Here is a 22393-nt window from a genome sequence, read left to right as displayed (position 1 = left end):
ATGTTCCTTTGTTGCTCATAATTCATCACTGAAAATTATTTTCTTTTTCAATTCTTATGAATGTACTGATTGTATTGAATAAAATCCACATCTAGCATAACCAATTAATGCTGCAAAGTGCTCCAGTGGCGCAATTGGTCAGCGCGCGGTACTTATAAGACAGTATCTGTTGAGCAATGCTGAGGTGGTGAGTTCAACCCTTACTTGGAGCAGCTTTGTATAATGTTTTTTTTTCCTTTTTTTATGTCATTAGTCATTGATTATAAACTGCTAGCTTAATATTTAATATGATATTACAAAGGATGGAAGAAAGAAAGAAAAAACACAAACATGATTGTGCATTTAAGTTGTCAGCACACATCTGCTTTGGTTCAAATGCACTGCATATCTTCCTTCAGTCAGCCAACAAAACAGCAATGGAAAAGATTAATATATTGTTGGTAAAGCAGTTGCATCAAATTGATTTTCTGCAATATAGCATGATAATCCATACTGACAGCTCTGGATAGTACCAGCACATTTCTTGCTGGACTTGGTAATGCAAAGAACACAGTAAACAGCTTCACTTTTTTTCAAAAATAAATAATTGACTATTAAAAACCTATCAGTCTTAAATAATGACATCAGTAAGCACCACTGGCATAATGGATAAGGCACTGTTCTCCTAAGCCAGTGGTTGTGGGTTTAAGTCCCGTCTGAGTTGGAAGTCATTACAGCAAGTGTCTCATCACTAGAGTTGATATTTTATCTTTGCTTCAACTGTAAAACAGTCTTGCAGTGTTTAGCTTGTAAAAAATGACCACATAAGCTAAAATATGACATTTATTATGATAACATTGTTGTTGTTGTTTTTTAAACCTTTTCTATCACCGTGGACAGCTTATTCAAGTGCCATCTGGCATGCATGTTCCTTTGTTGCTCATCATTCATCACTGAAAATTATTTTCTTTTTCAATTCTTATGAATGTACTGATTGTATTGAATAAAATCCACATCTAGCATAACCAATTAATGCTGCAAAGTGCTCCAGTGGCGCAATTGGTCAGCGCGCGGTACTTATAAGACAGTATCTGTTGAGCAATGCCGAGGTGGTGAGTTCAATCCTCACTTGGAGCAGCTTTATATAATGTTATTTTTTTCCTTTTTTTATGTCATTAGTCATTGATTATAAACTGCTACCTTAATATTTAATATGATATTACAAAGGATGGAAGAAAGAAAGAAAAAACACAAACATGATTGTGCATTTAAGTTGTCAGCACACATCTGCTTTGGTTCAAATGCACTGCATATCTTCCTTCAGTCAGCCAACAAAACAGCAATGGAAAAGATTAATATACTGTTGGTAAAGCAGTTGCATCAAATTGATTTTCTGCAATATAGCATGATAATCCATACTGACAGCTCTGGATAGTACCAGCACATTTCTTGCTGGACTTGGTAATGCAAAGAACACAGTAAACAGCTTCACTTTTTTCCAAAAATAAATAATTGACTATTAAAAACCTATCAGTCTTAAATAATGACATCAGTAAGCACCACTGGCATAATGGATAAGGCACTGTTCTCCTAAGCCAGTGGTTGTGGGTTTAAGTCCCGTCTGATTTGGAAGTCATTACAGCAAGTGTCTCATCACTAGAGTTGATATTTTATCTTTGCTTCAACTGTAAAACAGTCTTGCAGTGTTTAGCTTGTAAAAAATGACCACATAAGCTAAAATATGACATTTATTATGATAACATTGTTGTTGTTGTTTTTTAAACCTTTTCTATCACCGTGGACAGCTTATTTAAGTGCCATCTGGCATGCATGTTCCTTTGTTGCTCATCATTCATCACTGAAAATGATTTTCTTTTTCAATTCTTATGAATGTACTGATTGTATTGAATAAAATCCACATCTAGCATAACCAAATAATGCTGCGAAGTGCTCCAGTGGCGCAATTGGTCAGCGCGCAGTACTTATAAGACAGTATCTGTTGAGCAATGCCAAGGTGGTGAGTTCAATCCTCACTTGGAGCAGCTTTGTACAATGTTTTTTTTTTCCTTTTTTTATGTCATTAGTCATTGATTATAAACTGCTACCTTAATATTTAATATGATATTACAAAGGATGGAAGAAAGAAAGAAAAAACACAAACATGATTGTGCATTTAAGTTGTCAGCACACATCTGCTTTGGTTCAAATGCACTGCATATCTTCCTTCAGTCAGCCAACAAAACAGCAATGGAAAAGATTAATATACTGTTGGTAAAGCAGTTGCATCAAATTGATTTTCTGCAATATAGCATGATAATCCATACTGACAGCTCTGGATAGTACCAGCACATTTCTTGCTGGACTTGGTAATGCAAAGAACACAGTAAACAGCTTCACTTTTTTTCAAAAATAAATAATTGACTATTAAAAACCTATCAGTCTTAAATAATGACATCAGTAAGCACCACTGGCATAATGGATAAGGCACTGTTCTCCTAAGCCAGTGGTTGTGGGTTTAAGTCCCGTCTGAGTTGGAAGTCATTACAGCAAGTGTCTCATCACTAGAGTTGATATTTTATCTTTGCTTCAACTGTAAAACTGTCTTGCAGTGTTTAGCTTGTAAAAAATGACCACATAAGCTAAAATATGACATTTATTATGATAACATTGTTGTTGTTGTTTTTTAAACCTTTTCTATCACCGTGGACAGCTTATTCTAGTGCCATCTGGCATGCATGTTCCTTTGTTGCTCATCATTCATCACTGAAAATGATTTTCTTTTTCAATTCTTATGAATGTACTGATTGTATTGAATAAAATCCACATCTAGCATAACCAATTAATGCTGCAAAATGCTCCACTGGCGCATTTGGTCAGCGCGCGAAACTTATAAGACAGTATCTGTTGAGCAATCCCAAGGTTGTGAGTTCAAGCCTCACTTGGAGCATCTTTGTGTACTGTTTTTTTTTTCCTTTTCTTATGTCATTAGTCATTGATTATAAACTGCTACCTTAATATTTAATATGATATTACAAAGGATGGAAGAAAGAAAGAAAAAACACAAACATGATTGTGCATTTAAGTTGTCAGCACACATCTGCTTTGGTTCAAATGCACTGCATATCTTCCTTCAGTCAGCCAACAAAACAGCAATGGAAAAGATTAACATACTGTTGGTAAAGCAGTTGCATCAAATTGATTTTCTGCAATATAGCATGATAATCCATACTGACAGCTCTGGATAGTACCAGCACATTTCTTGCTGGACTTGGTAATGCAAAGAACACAGTAAACAGCTTCACTTTTTCCTCAAAAATAAATAATTGACTATTAAAAACCTAACAGTCTTAAATATGAGCATCAGTAAGCACCACTGGCATAATGGATAAGTCACTGCCCTCCTAAGACAGGGGTCCAAGTTCCATATGGGGTGGAAGTCATTACAGCAAGTGTCTCATCACTAGAATTGATATTTTATCCTTGCTTCGACTGTAAAACAGTCTTGCAGTGTTTAGCTTGCAAAAAATGACCACAGAAGCTAAAATATGACATTTATTATGATAACATTGTTGTTGTTTTTTTTAAACATTTTCTATCACCGTGGACATCTTATTTAAGTACCATCTGGCATGCATGTTCCTTTGTTGCTCATCATTCATCACCAAAAATGATTTTCTTTTTCAATTCTTATGACTGTACTGATTGCATTGAATAAAATCCACATCTAGCATAACCAATCAATGTTGCAAAGCGCTCCAGTGGCGCAATTGGTCATCGCGCGGTACTTATAAGACAGTATCTGTTGAGCAATGCTGAGGTTGTGAGTTCAAGCCTCACCTGGAGCATCTTTGTATACTGTTTTTTTTTCCTTTTCTTATGTCATTAGTCATTGATTATAAACTTGTAGCCTTAATATTTAATATGATATTACAAAGGATGGAAGAAAGAAAGAAAACACACAAACATGATTGTGCATTTAAGTTGTCAGCACACATCTGCTTTGGTTCAAATGCACTGCATATCTTCCTTCAGTCAGCCAACAAAACAGCAATGGAAAAGAATAACATACTGTTGGTAAAGCAGTTGCATCAAATTGATTTTCTGCAATATAGCATGATAATCCATACTGACAGCTCTGGATAGTACCAGCACATTTCTTGCTGGACTTGGTAAAGCAAAGAACACAGTAAACAGCTTCATATTTTTTCAAAAAATAAATAATTGACTATTAAAAACCTATCAGTCTTAAACAAGGACATCAGTAAGCACCACTGGCATAATGGATAAGGCACTGTTCTCGTAAGCCAGTGGTTGTGGGTTTAAGTCCCATCTGAGTTGGAAGTCGTTACAGCAAGTGTCTCATCAGTAGAATTGATATTTTATCCTTGCTTCAACTGTAAAACAGTCTTGCAGTGTTTAGCTTGTAAAAAGTGACCACAGAAGCTAAAATATGACATTAATTATGATAACATTGTTGTTGTTGTTTTTTAAACCTTTTCTATCACTGTGGACTAAACCTTTTCTATCACTGTGGACAGCTTATTCAAGTGCCATCTGGCATGCATGTTCCTTTGTTGCTCATCATTCATCACCAAAAATGATTTTCTTTTTCAATTCTTATGACTGTACTGATTGTATTGAATAAAATCCACATCTAGCATAACCAGTTAAAGCTGCAAAGAGCTCCAGTGGCGCAATTGGTCATCTTGCGGTACTTATAAGACAGTATCTGTTGAGCAATGCCGAGGTTATGAGTTCAAGCCTCACCTGGAGCATCTTTGTATACTGTTTTTTTTTCCTTTTCTTATGTCATTAGTCATTGATTATAAACTGCTACCTTAATATTTAATATGATATTACAAAGGATGGAAGAAAGAAAGAAAAAACACAAACATGATTGTGCATTTAAGTTGTCAGCACACATCTGCTTTGGTTCAAATGCACTGCATATCTTCCTTCAGTCAGCCAACAAAACAGCAATGGAAAAGATTAACATACTGTTGGTAAAGCAGTTGCATCAAATTGATTTTCTGCAATATAGCATGATAATCCATACTGACAGCTCTAGATAGTACCAGCACATTTCTTGCTGGACTTGGTAATGCAAAGAACACAGTAAACAGCTTCACTTTTTTTCAAAAATAAATAATTGACTATTAAAAACCTATCAGTCTTAAATAAGGACATCAGTAAGCACCACTGGCATAATGGATAAGGCACTGTTCTCCTAAGCCAGTGGTGGTGGGTTTAAGTCCCGTCTGAGTTCGAAGTCATTACAGCAAGTGTCTCATCACTAGAGTTGATATTTTATCCTTGCTTCAACTGTAAAACAGTCTTGCAGTGTTTAGCTTGTAAAAAATGACCACAGAAGCTAAAATATGACATTTATTATGATAACATTGTTGTTGTTGTTGTTGTTGTTGTTGTTGTTTTTTAAACCTTTTCTATCACCGTGGACAGCTTATTCAAGTGCCATCTGGCATGCATGTTCCTTTGTTGCTCATCATTCATCACCGAAAATGATTTTCTTTTTCAAGTCTTATGAATGTACTGATTGTATTGAATAAAATCCACATCTAGCATAACCAATTAATGCTGCAAAGTGCTCCAGTGGCGCAATTGGTCAGCGCGCAAAACTTATAAGACAGTATCTGTTGAGCAATGCCAAGGTTGAGAGTTCAAGCCTCACCTGGAGCATCTTTGTATAATGTTTTTTTTCCTTTACTTATGTCATTAGTCATTGATTATAAACTGCTACCTTAGTATTTAATATGATATTACAAAGGATGGAAGAAAGAAAGAAAAAACACAAACATGATTGTGCATTTAAGTTGTCAGCACACATCTGCTTTGGTTCAAATGCACTGCATATCTTCCTTCAGTCAGCCAACAAAACAGCAATGGAAAAGATTAACATACTGTTGGTAAAGCAGTTGCATCAAATTGATTTTCTGCAATATAGCATGATAATCCATACTGACAGCTCTGGATAGTACCAGCACATTTCTTGCTGGACTTGGTAATGCAAAGAACACAGTAAACAGCTTCACTTTTTTTCAAAAATAAATTATTGACTATTAAAAACCTATCAGTCTTAAATAAGGACATCAGTAAGCACCACTGGCATAATGGATAAGGCACTGTTCTCTTAAGCCAGTGGTTGTGGGTTTAAGTCCCGTCTGAGTTGGAAGTCATTACAGCAAGTGTCTCATCACTAGAGTTGATATTTTATCCTTGCTTCAACTGTAAAACAGTCTTGCAGTGTTTAGCTTGTAAAAAATGACCACAGAAGCTAAAATGTGACATTTATTATGATAACATTGTTGTTGTTGTTTTTTAAACCTTTTCTGTCACCGTGGACAGCTTATTCAAGTGCCATCTGGCATGCATGTTCCTTTGTTGCTCATCATTCATCACCAAAAATGATTTTCTTTTTCAATTCTTATGACTGTACTGATTGTATTGAATAAAATCCACATCTAGCATAACCAATTAATGCTGCATAGAGCTCCAGTGGCGCAATTGGTCAGCGCGCGGTACTTATAAGACAGTATCTGTTGAGCAATGCCGAGGTTGTGAGTTCAAGCCTCACCTGGAGCTTCTTTGTATACTGTTTTTTTTTCCCTTTTCTTATGTCATTAGTCATTGATTATAAACTGCTACCATAATATTTAATATGATATTACAAAGGATGGAAGAAAGAAAGAAAAAACACAAACATGATTGTGCATTTAAGTTGTCAGCACACATCTGCTTTGGTTCAAATGCACTGCATATCTTCCTTCAGTCAGCCAACAAAACAGCAATGGAAAAGATTAACATACTGTTGGTAAAGCAGTTGCATCAAATTGATTTTCTGCAATATAGCATGATAATCCATACTTACAGCTCTGGATAGTACCAGCACATTTCTTGCTGGACTTGGTAATGCAAAGAACACAGTAAACAGCTTCACTTTTTTTCAAAAATAAATAATTGACTATTAAAAACCTAACAGTCTTAAATAAGGACATCAGTAAGCACCACTGGCATAATGGATAAGGCACTGTTCTCCTAAGCCAGTGGTAGTGGGTTTAAGTCCCGTCTGAGTTGGAAGTCATTACAGCAAGTGTCTCATCACTAGAGTTGATATTTTATCCTTGCTTCAACTGTAAAACAGTCTTGCAGTGTTTAGCTTGTAAAAAATGACCACAGAAGCTAACATATGACATTAATTAGGATAACATTGTTGTTGTTGTTTTTTAAACCTTTTCTATCACCGTGGACAGCTTATTCAAGTGCCATCTGGCATGCATGTTCCTTTGTTGCTCATCATTCATCACCAAAAATGATTTTCTTTTTCAATTCTTATGACTGTACTGATTGTATTGAATAAAATCCACATCTAGCATAACCAATTAATGCTGCAAAGTGCTCCAGTGGTGCAATTGGTCAGCATGTGGTACTTATAATACAGTATCTGTTGAGCAATGCCTAGGTTGTGAGTTCAAGCCTCACCTAGAGCAGCTTTGTATAATGTTTTTTTTTTTTCCTTTTCTTATGTCATTAGTCATTGATTATAAACTGCTACCTTAATATTTAATATGATATTACAAAGGATGGAAGAAAGAAAGAAAAAACACAAACATGATTGTGCATTTAAGTTGTCAGCACACATCTGCTTTGGTTCAAATGCACTGCATATCTTCCTTCAGTCAGCCAACAAAACAGCAATGGAAAAGATTAACATACTGTACTGTTGGTAAAGCAGTTGCATCAAATTGATTTTCTGCAATATAGCATAATAATCCATACTTACAGCTCTGGATAGTACCAGCACATTTCTTGCTGGACTTGGTAATGCAAAGAACACAGTAAACAGCTTCACTTTTTTCAAAAATAAATAATTGACTATTAAAAACCTAACAGTCTTAAATAAGGACATCAGTAAGCACCACTGGCATAATGGATAAGGCACTGTTCTCCTAAGCCAGTGGTTGTGGGTTTAAGTCCCGTCTGAGTTGGAAGTCATTACAGCAAGTGTCTCATCACTAGAGTTTATATTTTATCCTTGCTTCAACTGTAAAACAGTCTTGCAGTGTTTAGCTTGTAAAAAATGACCACAGAAGCTAAAATATGACATTAATTAGGATAACATTGTTGTTGTTGTTTTTTAAACCTTTTCTATCACAGTGGACAGCTTATTCAAGTGCCATCTGGCATGCATGTTCTTTTGTTGCTCATCATTCATCACCAAAAATGTTTTTCTTTTTCAATTCTTATGACTGTACTGATTGTATTGAATAAAATCCACATCTAGCATAACCAATTAATGCTGCAAAGTGCTCCAGTGGCGTAATTGGTCAGCGCGCGGTACTTATAAGACAGTATCTGTTGAGCAATGCCGATATTGTGAGTTCAAGCCTCACTTGGAGCAGCTTTGAATAATGTTTTTTTTTTCCTTTTTTTATGTCATTAGTCATTGATTATAAACTGCTACCTTAATATTTAATATGATATTACAAAGGATGGAAGAAAGAAAGAAAAAACACAAACATGATTGTGCATTTAAGTTGTCAGCACACATCTGCTTTGGTTCAAATGCACTGCATATCTTCCTTCAGTCAGCCAACAAAACAGCAATGGAAAAGATTAACATACTGTTGGTAAAGCAGTTGCATCAAATTGATTTTCTGCAATATAGCATGATAATCCATACTGACAGCTCTGGATAGTACCAGCACATTTCTTGCTGGACTTGGTAATGCAAAGAACACAGTAAACAGCTTCACTTTTTCTTAAAAATAAATAATTGACTATTAAAAACCTAACAGTCTTAAATAAGAACATCAGTAAGCACCACTGGCATAATGGATAAGTCACTGCCCTCCTAAGACAGGGGGTCCAAGTTCCATATGGGGTGGAAGTCATTACAGCAAGTGTCTCATCACTAGAATTTATATTTTATCCTTGCTTCGACTGTAAAACAGTCTTGCAGTGTTTAGCTTGCAAAAAATGACCACAGAAGCTAAAATATGACATTTATTATGATAACATTGTTGTTGTTTTTTTTAAACATTTTCTATCACCGTGGACATCTTATTTAAGTACCATATGGCATGCATGTTCCTTTGTTGCTCATCATTCATCACCAAAAATGATTTTCTTTTTCAATACTTATGACTGTACTGATTGCATTGAATAAAATCCACATCTAGCATAACCAATCAATGTCTCAAAGCGCTCCAGTGGCGCAGTTGGTCAGCACGCGGTACTTATAAGACAGTATCTGTTGAGCAATGCCGAGGTTGTGAGTTCAAGCCTCACCTGGAGCATCTTTGTATACTGTTTTTTTTCCTTTTCTTATGTCATTAGTCATCTATTATAAACTGCTACCTTAATATTTAATATGATATTACAAAGGATGGAAGAAAGAAAGAAAAAACACAAACATGATTGTGCATTTAAGTTGTCAGCACACATCTGCTTCGGTTCAAATGCACTGCATATCTTCCTTCAGTCAGCCAACAAAACAGCAATGGAAAAGATTAACATACTGTTGGTAAAGCAGTTGCATCAAATTGATTTTCTGCAATATAGCATGATAATCCATACTGACAGCTCTGGATAGTACCAGCACATTTCTTGCTGGACTTGGTAATGCAAAGAACACAGTAAACAGCTTCACTTTTTTTCAAAAATAAATTATTGACTATTAAAAACCTATCAATCTTAAATAAGGACATCAGTAAGCACCACTGGCATAATGGATAAGGCACTGTTCTCTTAAGCCAGTGGTTGTGGGTTTAAGTCCCGTCTGAGTTGGAAGTCATTACAGCAAGTGTCTCATCACTAGAGTTTATAGTTTATCCTTGCTTCAACTGTAAAACAGTCTTGCAGTGTTTAGCTTGTAAAAAAATGACCACAGAAGCTAAAATATGACATTAATTAGGATAACATTGTTGTTGTTGTTTTTTAAACCTTTTCTATCACAGTGGACAGCTTATTCAAGTGCCATCTGGCATGCATGTTCCTTTGTTGCTCATCATTCATCACCAAAAATGATTTTCTTTTTCAATTCTTATGACTGTACTGATTGTATTGAATAAAATCCACATCTAGCATAACCTATTAATGCTGCAAAGTGCTCCAGTGGCGCAATTGGTCAGCGCGTGGTACTTATAATACAGTATCTGTTGAGCAATGCCGAGGTTGTGAGTGAAAGCCTCTCCTGGAGCAGCTTTGTATAATGTTTTTTTTTTCCTTTTTTTATGTCATTAGTCATTGATTATAAACTGCTACCTTAATATTTAATATGATATTACAAAGGATGGAAGAAAGAAAGAAAGAAAAAACACAAACATGATTGTGCATTTAAGTTGTCAGCACACATCTGCTTTGGTTCAAATGCACTGCATATCTTCCTTCAGTCAGCCAACAAAACAGCAATGGAAAAGATTAACATACTGTTGGTAAAGCAGTTGCATCAAATTGATTTTCTGCAATATAGCATGATAATAAATACTTACAGCTCTGGATAGTACCAGCACATTTCTTGCTGGACTTGGTAATGCAAAGAACACAGTAAACAGCTTCACTTTTTTTCAAAAATAAATAATTGACTATTAAAAATCTAACAGTCTTAAATAAGGACAACAGTAAGTACCACTGGCATAATGGATAAGGCACTGTTCTCCTAAGCCAGTGGTAGTGGGTTTAAGTCCCGTCTGAGTTGGAAGTCATTACAGCAAGTGTCTCATCACTAGAGTTGATATTTTATCCTTGCTTCAACTGTAAAACAGTCTTGCAGTGTTTAGCTTGTAAAAAATGACCACAGAAGCTAAAATATGACATTAATTAGGATAACATTGTTGTTGTTGTTTTTTAAACCTTTTCTATCACAGTGGACAGCTTATTCAAGTGCCATCTGGCATGCATGTTCCTTTGTTGCTCATCATTCATCACCAAAAATGATTTTCTTTTTCAATTCTTATGACTGTACTGATTGTATTGAATAAAATCCACATCTAGCATAACCAATTAATGCTGCAAAGTGCTCCAGTGGTGCAATTGGTCAGCATGTGGTACTTATAATACAGTATCTGTTGAGCAATGCCTAGGTTGTGAGTTCAAGCCTCACCTAGAGCAGCTTTGTATAATGTTTTTTTTTTTTCCTTTTCTTATGTCATTAGTCATTGATTATAAACTGCTACCTTAATATTTAATATGATATTACAAAGGATGGAAGAAAGAAAGAAAAAACACAAACATGATTGTGCATTTAAGTTGTCAGCACACATCTGCTTTGGTTCAAATGCACTGCATATCTTCCTTCAGTCAGCCAACAAAACAGCAATGGAAAAGATTAACATACTGTACTGTTGGTAAAGCAGTTGCATCAAATTGATTTTCTGCAATATAGCATAATAATCCATACTTACAGCTCTGGATAGTACCAGCACATTTCTTGCTGGACTTGGTAATGCAAAGAACACAGTAAACAGCTTCACTTTTTTCAAAAATAAATAATTGACTATTAAAAACCTAACAGTCTTAAATAAGGACATCAGTAAGCACCACTGGCATAATGGATAAGGCACTGTTCTCCTAAGCCAGTGGTTGTGGGTTTAAGTCCCGTCTGAGTTGGAAGTCATTACAGCAAGTGTCTCATCACTAGAGTTTATATTTTATCCTTGCTTCAACTGTAAAACAGTCTTGCAGTGTTTAGCTTGTAAAAAATGACCACAGAAGCTAAAATATGACATTAATTAGGATAACATTGTTGTTGTTTTTTAAACCTTTTCTATCACAGTGGACAGCTTATTCAAGTGCCATCTGGCATGCATGTTCTTTTGTTGCTCATCATTCATCACCAAAAATGTTTTTCTTTTTCAATTCTTATGACTGTACTGATTGTATTGAATAAAATCCACATCTAGCATAACCAATTAATGCTGCAAAGTGCTCCAGTGGCGTAATTGGTCAGCGCGCGGTACTTATAAGACAGTATCTGTTGAGCAATGCCGATATTGTGAGTTCAAGCCTCACTTGGAGCAGCTTTGAATAATGTTTTTTTTTTCCTTTTTTTATGTCATTAGTCATTGATTATAAACTGCTACCTTAATATTTAATATGATATTACAAAGGATGGAAGAAAGAAAGAAAAAACACAAACATGATTGTGCATTTAAGTTGTCAGCACACATCTGCTTTGGTTCAAATGCACTGCATATCTTCCTTCAGTCAGCCAACAAAACAGCAATGGAAAAGATTAACATACTGTTGGTAAAGCAGTTGCATCAAATTGATTTTCTGCAATATAGCATGATAATCCATACTGACAGCTCTGGATAGTACCAGCACATTTCTTGCTGGACTTGGTAATGCAAAGAACACAGTAAACAGCTTCACTTTTTCTTAAAAATAAATAATTGACTATTAAAAACCTAACAGTCTTAAATAAGAACATCAGTAAGCACCACTGGCATAATGGATAAGTCACTGCCCTCCTAAGACAGGGGGTCCAAGTTCCATATGGGGTGGAAGTCATTACAGCAAGTGTCTCATCACTAGAATTTATATTTTATCCTTGCTTCGACTGTAAAACAGTCTTGCAGTGTTTAGCTTGCAAAAAATGACCACAGAAGCTAAAATATGACATTTATTATGATAACATTGTTGTTGTTTTTTTTAAACATTTTCTATCACCGTGGACATCTTATTTAAGTACCATATGGCATGCATGTTCCTTTGTTGCTCATCATTCATCACCAAAAATGATTTTCTTTTTCAATACTTATGACTGTACTGATTGCATTGAATAAAATCCACATCTAGCATAACCAATCAATGTCTCAAAGCGCTCCAGTGGCGCAGTTGGTCAGCACGCGGTACTTATAAGACAGTATCTGTTGAGCAATGCCGAGGTTGTGAGTTCAAGCCTCACCTGGAGCATCTTTGTATACTGTTTTTTTTCCTTTTCTTATGTCATTAGTCATTGATTATAAACTTGTAGCCTTAATATTTAATATGATATTACAAAGGATGGAAGAAAGAAAGAAAACACACAAACATGATTGTGCATTTAAGTTGTCAGCACACATCTGCTTTGGTTCAAATGCACTGCATATCTTCCTTCAGTCAGCCAACAAAACAGCAATGGAAAAGAATAACATACTGTTGGTAAAGCAGTTGCATCAAATTGATTTTCTGCAATATAGCATGATAATCCATACTGACAGCTCTGGATAGTACCAGCACATTTCTTGCTGGACTTGGTAATGCAAAGAACACAGTAAACAGCTTCAATTTTTTTTCAAAAATAAATAATTGACTATTAAAACCCTATCAGTCTTAAATAAGGACATCAGTAAGCACCACTGGCATAATGGATAAGGCACTGTTCTCCTAAGCCAGTGGTTGTGGGTTTAAGTCCCGTCTGAGTTGGAAGTCATTACAGCAAGTGTCTCATCACTAGAGTTTATATTTTATCCTTGCTTCAACTGTAAAACAATCTTGCAATGTTTAGCTTGTAAAAAATGACCACAGAAGCTAAAATATGACATTAATTATGATAACATTGTTGTTGTTGTTTTTTAAACCTTTTCTATCACAGTGGACAGCTTATTCAAGTGCCATCTGGCATGCATGTTCCTTTGTTGCTCATCATTCATCACCAAAAATGATTTTCTTTTTCAATTCTTATGACTGTACTGATTGTATTGAATAAAATCCATATCTAGCATAACCAATTAATGCTGCAAAGTGCTCCAGTGGCGCAATTGCTCAGCGCGTGGTACTTATAATACAGTGTCTGTTGAGCAATGCCGAGGTTGTGAGTTCAAGCCTCACCTGGAGCAGCTTTGTGTAATGTTTTTTTTTCCTTTTTTTATGTCATTAGTCATCTATTATAAACTGCTACCTTAATATTTAATATGATATTACAAAGGATGGAAGAAAGAAAGAAAAAACACAAACATGATTGTGCATTTAAGTTGTCAGCACACATCTGCTTCGGTTCAAATGCACTGCATATCTTCCTTCAGTCAGCCAACAAAACAGCAATGGAAAAGATTAACATACTGTTGGTAAAGCAGTTGCATCAAATTGATTTTCTGCAATATAGCATGATAATCCATACTGACAGCTCTGGATAGTACCAGCACATTTCTTGCTGGACTTGGTAATGCAAAGAACACAGTAAACAGCTTCACTTTTTTTCAAAAATAAATTATTGACTATTAAAAACCTATCAATCTTAAATAAGGACATCAGTAAGCACCACTGGCATAATGGATAAGGCACTGTTCTCTTAAGCCAGTGGTTGTGGGTTTAAGTCCCGTCTGAGTTGGAAGTCATTACAGCAAGTGTCTCATCACTAGAGTTTATAGTTTATCCTTGCTTCAACTGTAAAACAGTCTTGCAGTGTTTAGCTTGTAAAAAAATGACCACAGAAGCTAAAATATGACATTAATTAGGATAACATTGTTGTTGTTGTTTTTTAAACCTTTTCTATCACAGTGGACAGCTTATTCAAGTGCCATCTGGCATGCATGTTCCTTTGTTGCTCATCATTCATCACCAAAAATGATTTTCTTTTTCAATTCTTATGACTGTACTGATTGTATTGAATAAAATCCACATCTAGCATAACCTATTAATGCTGCAAAGTGCTCCAGTGGCGCAATTGGTCAGCGCGTGGTACTTATAATACAGTATCTGTTGAGCAATGCCGAGGTTGTGAGTGAAAGCCTCTCCTGGAGCAGCTTTGTATAATGTTTTTTTTTTCCTTTTTTTATGTCATTAGTCATTGATTATAAACTGCTACCTTAATATTTAATATGATATTACAAAGGATGGAAGAAAGAAAGAAAGAAAGAAAAAACACAAACATGATTGTGCATTTAAGTTGTCAGCACACATCTGCTTTGGTTCAAATGCACTGCATATCTTCCTTCAGTCAGCCAACAAAACAGCAATGGAAAAGATTAACATACTGTTGGTAAAGCAGTTGCATCAAATTGATTTTCTGCAATATAGCATGATAATAAATACTTACAGCTCTGGATAGTACCAGCACATTTCTTGCTGGACTTGGTAATGCAAAGAACACAGTAAACAGCTTCACTTTTTTTCAAAAATAAATAATTGACTATTAAAAATCTAACAGTCTTAAATAAGGACAACAGTAAGTACCACTGGCATAATGGATAAGGCACTGTTCTCCTAAGCCAGTGGTAGTGGGTTTAAGTCCCGTCTGAGTTGGAAGTCATTACAGCAAGTGTCTCATCACTAGAGTTGATATTTTATCCTTGCTTCAACTGTAAAACAGTCTTGCAGTGTTTAGCTTGTAAAAAATGACCACAGAAGCTAAAATATGACATTAATTAGGATAACATTGTTGTTGTTGTTTTTTAAACCTTTTCTATCACAGTGGACAGCTTATTCAAGTGCCATCTGGCATGCATATTCCTTTGTTGCTCATCATTCATCACCAAAAATGATTTTCTTTTTCAATTCTTATGACTGTACTGATTGTATTGAATAAAATCCACATCTAGCATAACCAATTAATGCTGCAAAGTGCTCCAGTGGTGCAATTGGTCAGCATGTGGTACTTATAATACAGTATCTGTTGAGCAATGCCTAGGTTGTGAGTTCAAGCCTCACCTAGAGCAGCTCTGTATAATGTTTTTTTTTCCTTTTTTTATGTCATTAGTCATTGATTATAAACCGCTACCTTAATATTTAATATGATATTACAAAGGATGGAAGAAAGAAAGAAAAAACACAAACATGATTGTGCTTTTAAGTTGTCAGCACACATCTGCTTTGGTTCAAATGCACTGCATATCTTCCTTCAATCAGCCAACAAAACAGCAATGGAAAAGATTAACATACTGTTGGTAAAGCAGTTGCATCAAATTGATTTTCTGCAATATAGCATGATAATCCATACTGACAGCTCTGGATAGTACCAGCACATTTCTTGCTGGACTTGGTAATGCAAAGAACACAGTAAACAGCTTCACTTTTTTTCAAAAATAAATAATTGACTATTAAAAACCTATCAGTCTTAAATAAGGACATCAGTAAGCACTACTGGCATAATGGATAAGGCACTGTTCTCCTAAGCCAGTGGTGGTGGGTTTAAGTCCCGTCTGAGTTCGAAGTCATTACAGTAAGTGTCTCATCACTAGAGTTGATATTTTATCCTTGCTTCAACTGTAAAACAGTCTTGCAGTGTTTAGCTTGTAAAAAATGACCACAGAAGCTAAAATATGACATTAATTAGGATAACATTGTTGTTGTTGTTTTTTAAACCTTTTCTATCACAGTGGACAGCTTATTCAAGTGCCATCTGGCATGCATGTTCCTTTGTTGCTCATCATTCATCACCAAAAATGTTTTTCTTTTTCAATTCTTATGACTGTACTGATTGTATTGAATAAAATCCACATCTAGCATAACCAATTAATGCTGCAAAGTGCTCCAGTGGCGTAATTGGTCAGCGCGCGGTACTTATAAGACAGTATCTGTTGAGCAATGCCGATGTTGTGAGTTCAAGCCTCACTTGGAGCAGCTTTGAATAATGTTTTTTTTTTCCTTTTTTTATGTCATTAGTCATTGATTATAAACTGCTACCTTAATATTTAATATGATAATACAAAGGATGTAAGAAAGAAAGAAAAAACACAAACATGATTGTGCATTTAAGTTGTCAGCACACATCTGCTTTGGTTCAAATGCACTGCATATCTTCCTTCAGTCAGCCAACAAAACAGCAATGGAAAAGATTAACATACTGTTGGTAAAGCAGTTGCATCAAATTGATTTTCTGCAATATAGCATGATAATCCATACTTACAGCTCTGGATAGTACCAGCACATTTCTTGCTGGACTTGGTAATGCAAAGAACACAGTAAACAGCTTCACTTTTTTTCAAAAATAAATAATTGACTATTAAAAACCTAACAGTCTTAAATAAGGACATCAGTAAGCACCACTGGCATAATGGATAAGGCACTGTTCTCCTAAGCCAGTGGTAGTGGGTTTAAGTCCCGTCTGAGTTGGAAGTCATTACAGCAAGTATCTCATCACTAGAGTTGATATTTTATCCTTGCTTCAACTGTAAAACAGTCTTGCAGTGTTTAGCTTGTAAAAAATGACCACAGAAGCTAAAATATGACATTAATTAGGATAACATTGTTGTTGTTGTTGTTGTTGTTGTTTTTTAAACCATTTCTATCACAGTGGACAGCTTATTCAAGTGCCATCTGGCATGCATGTTCCTTTGTTGCTCATCATTCATCACCAAAAATGATTTTCTTTTTCAATTCTTATGACTGTACTGATTGTATTGAATAAAATCCACATCTAGCATAACCAACTAATGCTGCAAAGTGCTCCAGTGGTGCAAATGGTCAGCGTGTGGTACTTATAATACAGTATCTGTTGAGTAATGCCGAGGTTGTGCGTTCAAGCCTCACCTAGAGCAGCTTTGTATAATGTTTTTTTTTCCTTTTTTTATGTCATTAGTCATTGATTATAAACTGCTACCTTAATATTTAATATGATATTACAAAGGATGGAAGAAAGAAAGAAAACACACAAACATGATTGTGCATTTAAGTTGTCAGCACACATCTGCTTTGGTTCAAATGCACTGCATATCTTCCTTCAGTCAGCCAACAAAACAGCAATGGAAAAGATTAACATACTGTTGGTAAAGCAGTTGCATCAAATAGATTTTCTGCAATATAGCATGATAATCCATACTGACAGCTCTGGATAGTACCAGCACATTTCTTGCTGGACTTGGTAATGCAAAGAACACAGTAAACAGCTTCACTTTTTTCAAAAATAAATAATTGACTATTAAAAACCTAACAGTCTTAAATAAGGACATCAGTAAGCACCACTGGCATAATGGATAAGGCACTGTTCTCCTAAGCCAGTGGTTGTGGGTTTAAGTCCCGTCTGAGTTGGAAGTCATTACAGCAAGTGTCTCATCACTAGAGTTTATATTTTATCCTTGCTTCAACTGTAAAACAGTCTTGCAGTGTTTAGCTTGTAAAAAATGACCACAGAAGCTAAAATATGACATTAATTAGGATAACATTGTTGTTGTTGTTTTTTAAACCTTTTCTATCACAGTGGACAGCTTATTCAAGTGCCATCTGGCATGCATGTTCCTTTGTTGCTCATCATTCATCACCAAAAATGTTTTTCTTTTTCAATTCTTATGACTGTACTGATTGTATTGAATAAAATCCACATCTAGCATAACCAATTAATGCTGCAAAGTGCTCCAGTGGCGTAATTGGTCAGCGCGCGGTACTTATAAGACAGTATCTGTTGAGCAATGCCGATGTTGTGAGTTCAAGCCTCACTTAGAGCAGCTTTGAATAATGTTTTTTTTTTCCTTTTTTTATGTCATTAGTCATTGATTATAAACTGCTACCTTAATATTTAATATGATATTACAAAGGATGGAAGAAAGAAAGAAAAAACACAAACATGATTGTGCATTTAAGTTGTCAGCACACATCTGCTTTGGTTCAAATGCACTGCATATCTTCCTTCAGTCAGCCAACAAAACAGCAATGGAAAAGATTAACATACTGTTGGTAAAGCAGTTGCATCAAATTGATTTTCTGCAATATAGCATGATAATCCATACTGACAGCTCTGGATAGTACCAGCACATTTCTTGCTGGACTTGGTAATGCAAAGAACACAGTAAACAGCTTCACTTTTTCTTCAAAAATAAATAATTGACTATTAAAAACCTAACAGTCTTAAATAAGAACATCAGTAAGCACCACTGGCATAATGGATAAGTCACTGCCCTCCTAAGACAGGGGGTCCAAGTTCCATATGGGGTGGAAGTCATTACAGCAAGTGTCTCATCACTAGAATTGATATTTTATCCTTGCTTCGACTGTAAAACAGTCTTGCAGTGTTTAGCTTGCAAAAAATGACCACAGAAGCTAAAATATGACATTTATTATGATAACATTGTTGTTGTTTTTTTTAAACATTTTCTATCACCGTGGACATCTTATTTAAGTACCATCTGGCATGCATGTTCCTTTGTTGCTCATCATTCATCACCAAAAATGATTTTCTTTTTCAATTCTTATGACTGTACTGATTGCATTGAATAAAATCCACATCTAGCATAACCAAACAATGTTGCAAAGCGCTCCAGTGGCGCAGTTGGTCAGCACGCGGTACTTATAAGACAGTATCTGTTGAGCAATGCCGAGGTTGTGAGTTCAAGCCTCACCTGGAGCAGCTTTGTATACTGTTTTTTTTTCCTTTTCTTATGTCATTAGTCATTGATTATAAACTTGTAGCCTTAATATTTAATATGATATTACAAAGGATGGAAGAAAGAAAGAAAACACACAAACATGATTGTGCATTTAAGTTGTCAGCACACATCTGCTTTGGTTCAAATGCACTGCATATCTTCCTTCAGTCAGCCAACAAAACAGCAATGGAAAAGAATAACATACTGTTGGTAAAGCAGTTGCATCAAATTGATTTTCTGCAATATAGCATGATAATCCATACTGACAGCTCTGGATAGTACCAGCACATTTCTTGCTGGACTTGGTAATGCAAAGAACACAGTAAACAGCTTCAATTTTTTTTCAAAAATAAGTAATTGACTATTAAAACCCTATCAGTCTTAAATAAGGACATCAGTAAGCACCACTGGCATAATGGATAAGGCACTGTTCTCCTAAGCCAGTGGTTGTGGGTTTAAGTCCCGTCTGAGTTGGAAGTCATTACAGCAAGTGTCTCATCACTAGAGTTTATATTTTATCCTTGCTTCAACTGTAAAACAATCTTGCAATGTTTAGCTTGTAAAAAATGACCACAGAAGCTAAAATATGACATTAATTATGATAACATTGTTGTTGTTGTTTTTTAAACCTTTTCTATCACAGTGGACAGCTTATTCAAGTGCCATCTGGCATGCATGTTCCTTTGTTGCTCATCATTCATCACCAAAAATGATTTTCTTTTTCAATTCTTATGACTGTACTGATTGTATTGAATAAAATCCACATCTAGCATAACCAATTAATGCTGCAAAGTGCTCCAGTGGCGCAATTGCTCAGCGCGTGGTACTTATAATACAGTGTCTGTTGAGCAATGCCGCGGTTGTGAGTTCAAGCCTCACCTGGAGCAGCTTTGTATAATGTTTTTTTTTCCTTTTTTTATGTCATTAGTCATCGATTATAAACTGCTACCTTAATATTTAATATGATATTACAAAGGATGGAAGAAAGAAAGAAAAAACACAAACATGATTGTGCATTTAAGTTGTCAGCAAACATCTGCTTCGGTTCAAATGCACTGCATATCTTCCTTCAGTCAGCCAACAAAACAGCAATGGAAAAGATTAACATACTGTTGGTAAAGCAGTTGCATCAAATTGATTTTCTGCAATATAGCATGATAATCCATACTGACAGCTCTGGATAGTACCAGCACATTTCTTGCTGGACTTGGTAATGCAAAGAACACAGTAAACAGCTTCACTTTTTTTCAAAAATAAATTATTGACTATTAAAAACCTATCAGTCTTAAATAAGGACATCAGTAAGCACCACTGGCATAATGGATAAGGCACTGTTCTCCTAAGCCAGTGGTTGTGGGTTTAAGTCCCGTCTGAGTTGGAAGTCATTACAGCAAGTGTCTCATCACTAGAGTTTATATTTTATCCTTGCTTCAACTGTAAAACAGTCTTGCAGTGTTTAGCTTGTAAAAAATGACCACAGAAGCTAAAATATGACATTAATTAGGATAACATTGTTGTTGTTGTTTTTTAAACCTTTTCTATCACAGTGGACAGCTTATTCAAGTGCCATCTGGCATGCATGTTCCTTTGTTGCTCATCATTCATCACCAAAAATGATTTTCTTTTTCAATTCTTATGACTGTACTGATTGTATTGAATAAAATCCACATCTAGCATAACCAATTAATGCTGCAAAGTGCTCCAGTGGCGCAATTGGTCAGCGCGTGGTACTTATAATACAGTATCTGTTGAGCAATGCCGAGGTTGTGAGTGAAAGCCTCTCCATGAGCAGCTTTGTATAATGTTTTTTTTTCCTTTTTTTATGTCATTAGTCATTGATTATAAACTGCTACCTTAATATTTAATATGATATTACAAAGGATGGAAGAAAGAAAGAAAGAAAAAACACAAACATGATTGTGCATTTAAGTTGTCAGCACACATCTGCTTTGGTTCAAATGCACTGCATATCTTCCTTCAGTCAGCCAACAAAACAGCAATGGAAAAGATTAACATACTGTTGGTAAAGCAGTTGCATCAAATTGATTTTCTGCAATATAGCATGATAATCCATACTGACAGCTCTGGATAGTACCAGCACATTTCTTGCTGGACTTGGTAATGCAAAGAACACAGTAAACAGCTTCACTTTTTTTCAAAAAATAAATAATTGACTATTAAAAACCTAACTGTCTTAAATAAGGACATCAGTAAGCACCACTGGCATAATGGATAAGGCACTGTTCTCCTAAGCCAGTGGTTGTAGGTTTAAGTCCCGTCTGAGTTGGAAGTCATTACAGCAAGTGTCTCATCACTAGAGTTGATATTTTATCCTTGCTTCTACTGTAAAACAGTCTTGCAGTGTTTAGCTTGTAAAAAATGACCACAGAAGCTAAAATATGACATTAATTATGATAACATTGTTGTTGTTGTTTTTTTAAACCTTTTCTATCACAGTGGACAGCTTATTCAAGTGCCATCTGGCATGCATGTTCCTTTGTTGCTCATCATTCATCACCAAAAATGATTTTCTTTTTCAATTCTTTTGACTGTACTGATTATATTGAATAAAATCCACATCTAGCATAACCAATTGATGCTGCAAAGTGCTCCAGTGGCGCAATTGGTCAGCGCGTGGTACTTATAATACAGTATCTGTTGAGCAATGCCGAGGTTGTGAGTTCAAGCCTCTCCTGGAGCAGCTTTGTATTATGTTTTTTTTCCTTTTTTTATGTCATTAGTCATTGATTATAAACTGCTACCTTAATATTTAATATGATATTACAAAGGATGGAAGAAAGAAAGAAAAAACACAAACATGATTGTGCATTTAAGTTGTCAGCACACATCTGCTTTGGTTCAAATGCACTGCATATCTTCCTTCAGTCAGCCAACAAAACAGCAATGGAAAAGATTAACATACTGTTGGTAAAGCAGTTGCATCAAATTGATTTTCTGCAATATAGCATGATAATCCATACTGACAGCTCTGGATAGTACCAGCACATTTCTTGCTGGACTTGGTAATGCAAAGAACACAGTAAACAGCTTCACTTTTTTTCAAAAATAAATAATTGACTATTAAAAACCTATCAGTCTTAAATAAGGACATCAGT

The 22393-nt window shown here is 35.4% G+C and overlaps 6 non-coding genes across 6 annotated transcripts; all 6 read left to right on the top strand.

Moving 5' to 3' along the window:
• Positions 1 to 1023: 1023 nt before the first annotated feature.
• On the top strand, positions 1024 to 1116 carry TRNAI-UAU (transfer RNA isoleucine (anticodon UAU)). The gene is given in 2 exon segments: positions 1024 to 1061; positions 1081 to 1116. It is a non-coding gene; the product is annotated as a tRNA-Ile (tRNA).
• Positions 1117 to 6486: 5370 nt separating this feature from the next.
• On the top strand, positions 6487 to 6579 carry TRNAI-UAU (transfer RNA isoleucine (anticodon UAU)). The gene is given in 2 exon segments: positions 6487 to 6524; positions 6544 to 6579. It is a non-coding gene; the product is annotated as a tRNA-Ile (tRNA).
• A 2621-nt stretch (positions 6580 to 9200) lies between these two features.
• On the top strand, positions 9201 to 9293 carry TRNAI-UAU (transfer RNA isoleucine (anticodon UAU)). Its single transcript is given in 2 exon segments — positions 9201 to 9238; positions 9258 to 9293. It is a non-coding gene; the product is annotated as a tRNA-Ile (tRNA).
• A 3526-nt stretch (positions 9294 to 12819) lies between these two features.
• On the top strand, positions 12820 to 12912 carry TRNAI-UAU (transfer RNA isoleucine (anticodon UAU)). The gene is given in 2 exon segments: positions 12820 to 12857; positions 12877 to 12912. It is a non-coding gene; the product is annotated as a tRNA-Ile (tRNA).
• Positions 12913 to 19165: 6253 nt separating this feature from the next.
• On the top strand, positions 19166 to 19258 carry TRNAI-UAU (transfer RNA isoleucine (anticodon UAU)). The gene is given in 2 exon segments: positions 19166 to 19203; positions 19223 to 19258. It is a non-coding gene; the product is annotated as a tRNA-Ile (tRNA).
• A 2627-nt stretch (positions 19259 to 21885) lies between these two features.
• TRNAI-UAU (transfer RNA isoleucine (anticodon UAU)) lies at positions 21886 to 21978 on the top strand. The gene is given in 2 exon segments: positions 21886 to 21923; positions 21943 to 21978. It is a non-coding gene; the product is annotated as a tRNA-Ile (tRNA).
• Positions 21979 to 22393: the final 415 nt, after the last annotated feature.

This window comes from Pseudophryne corroboree, unplaced genomic scaffold (assembly GCF_028390025.1).
Source record: "Pseudophryne corroboree isolate aPseCor3 unplaced genomic scaffold, aPseCor3.hap2 scaffold_1377, whole genome shotgun sequence".
NCBI lineage: Eukaryota > Metazoa > Chordata > Amphibia > Anura > Myobatrachidae > Pseudophryne > Pseudophryne corroboree.
The sequence above is the reverse complement of the archived record's forward strand: the minus strand, read 5'-3'. Positions and strand labels throughout refer to the sequence as shown.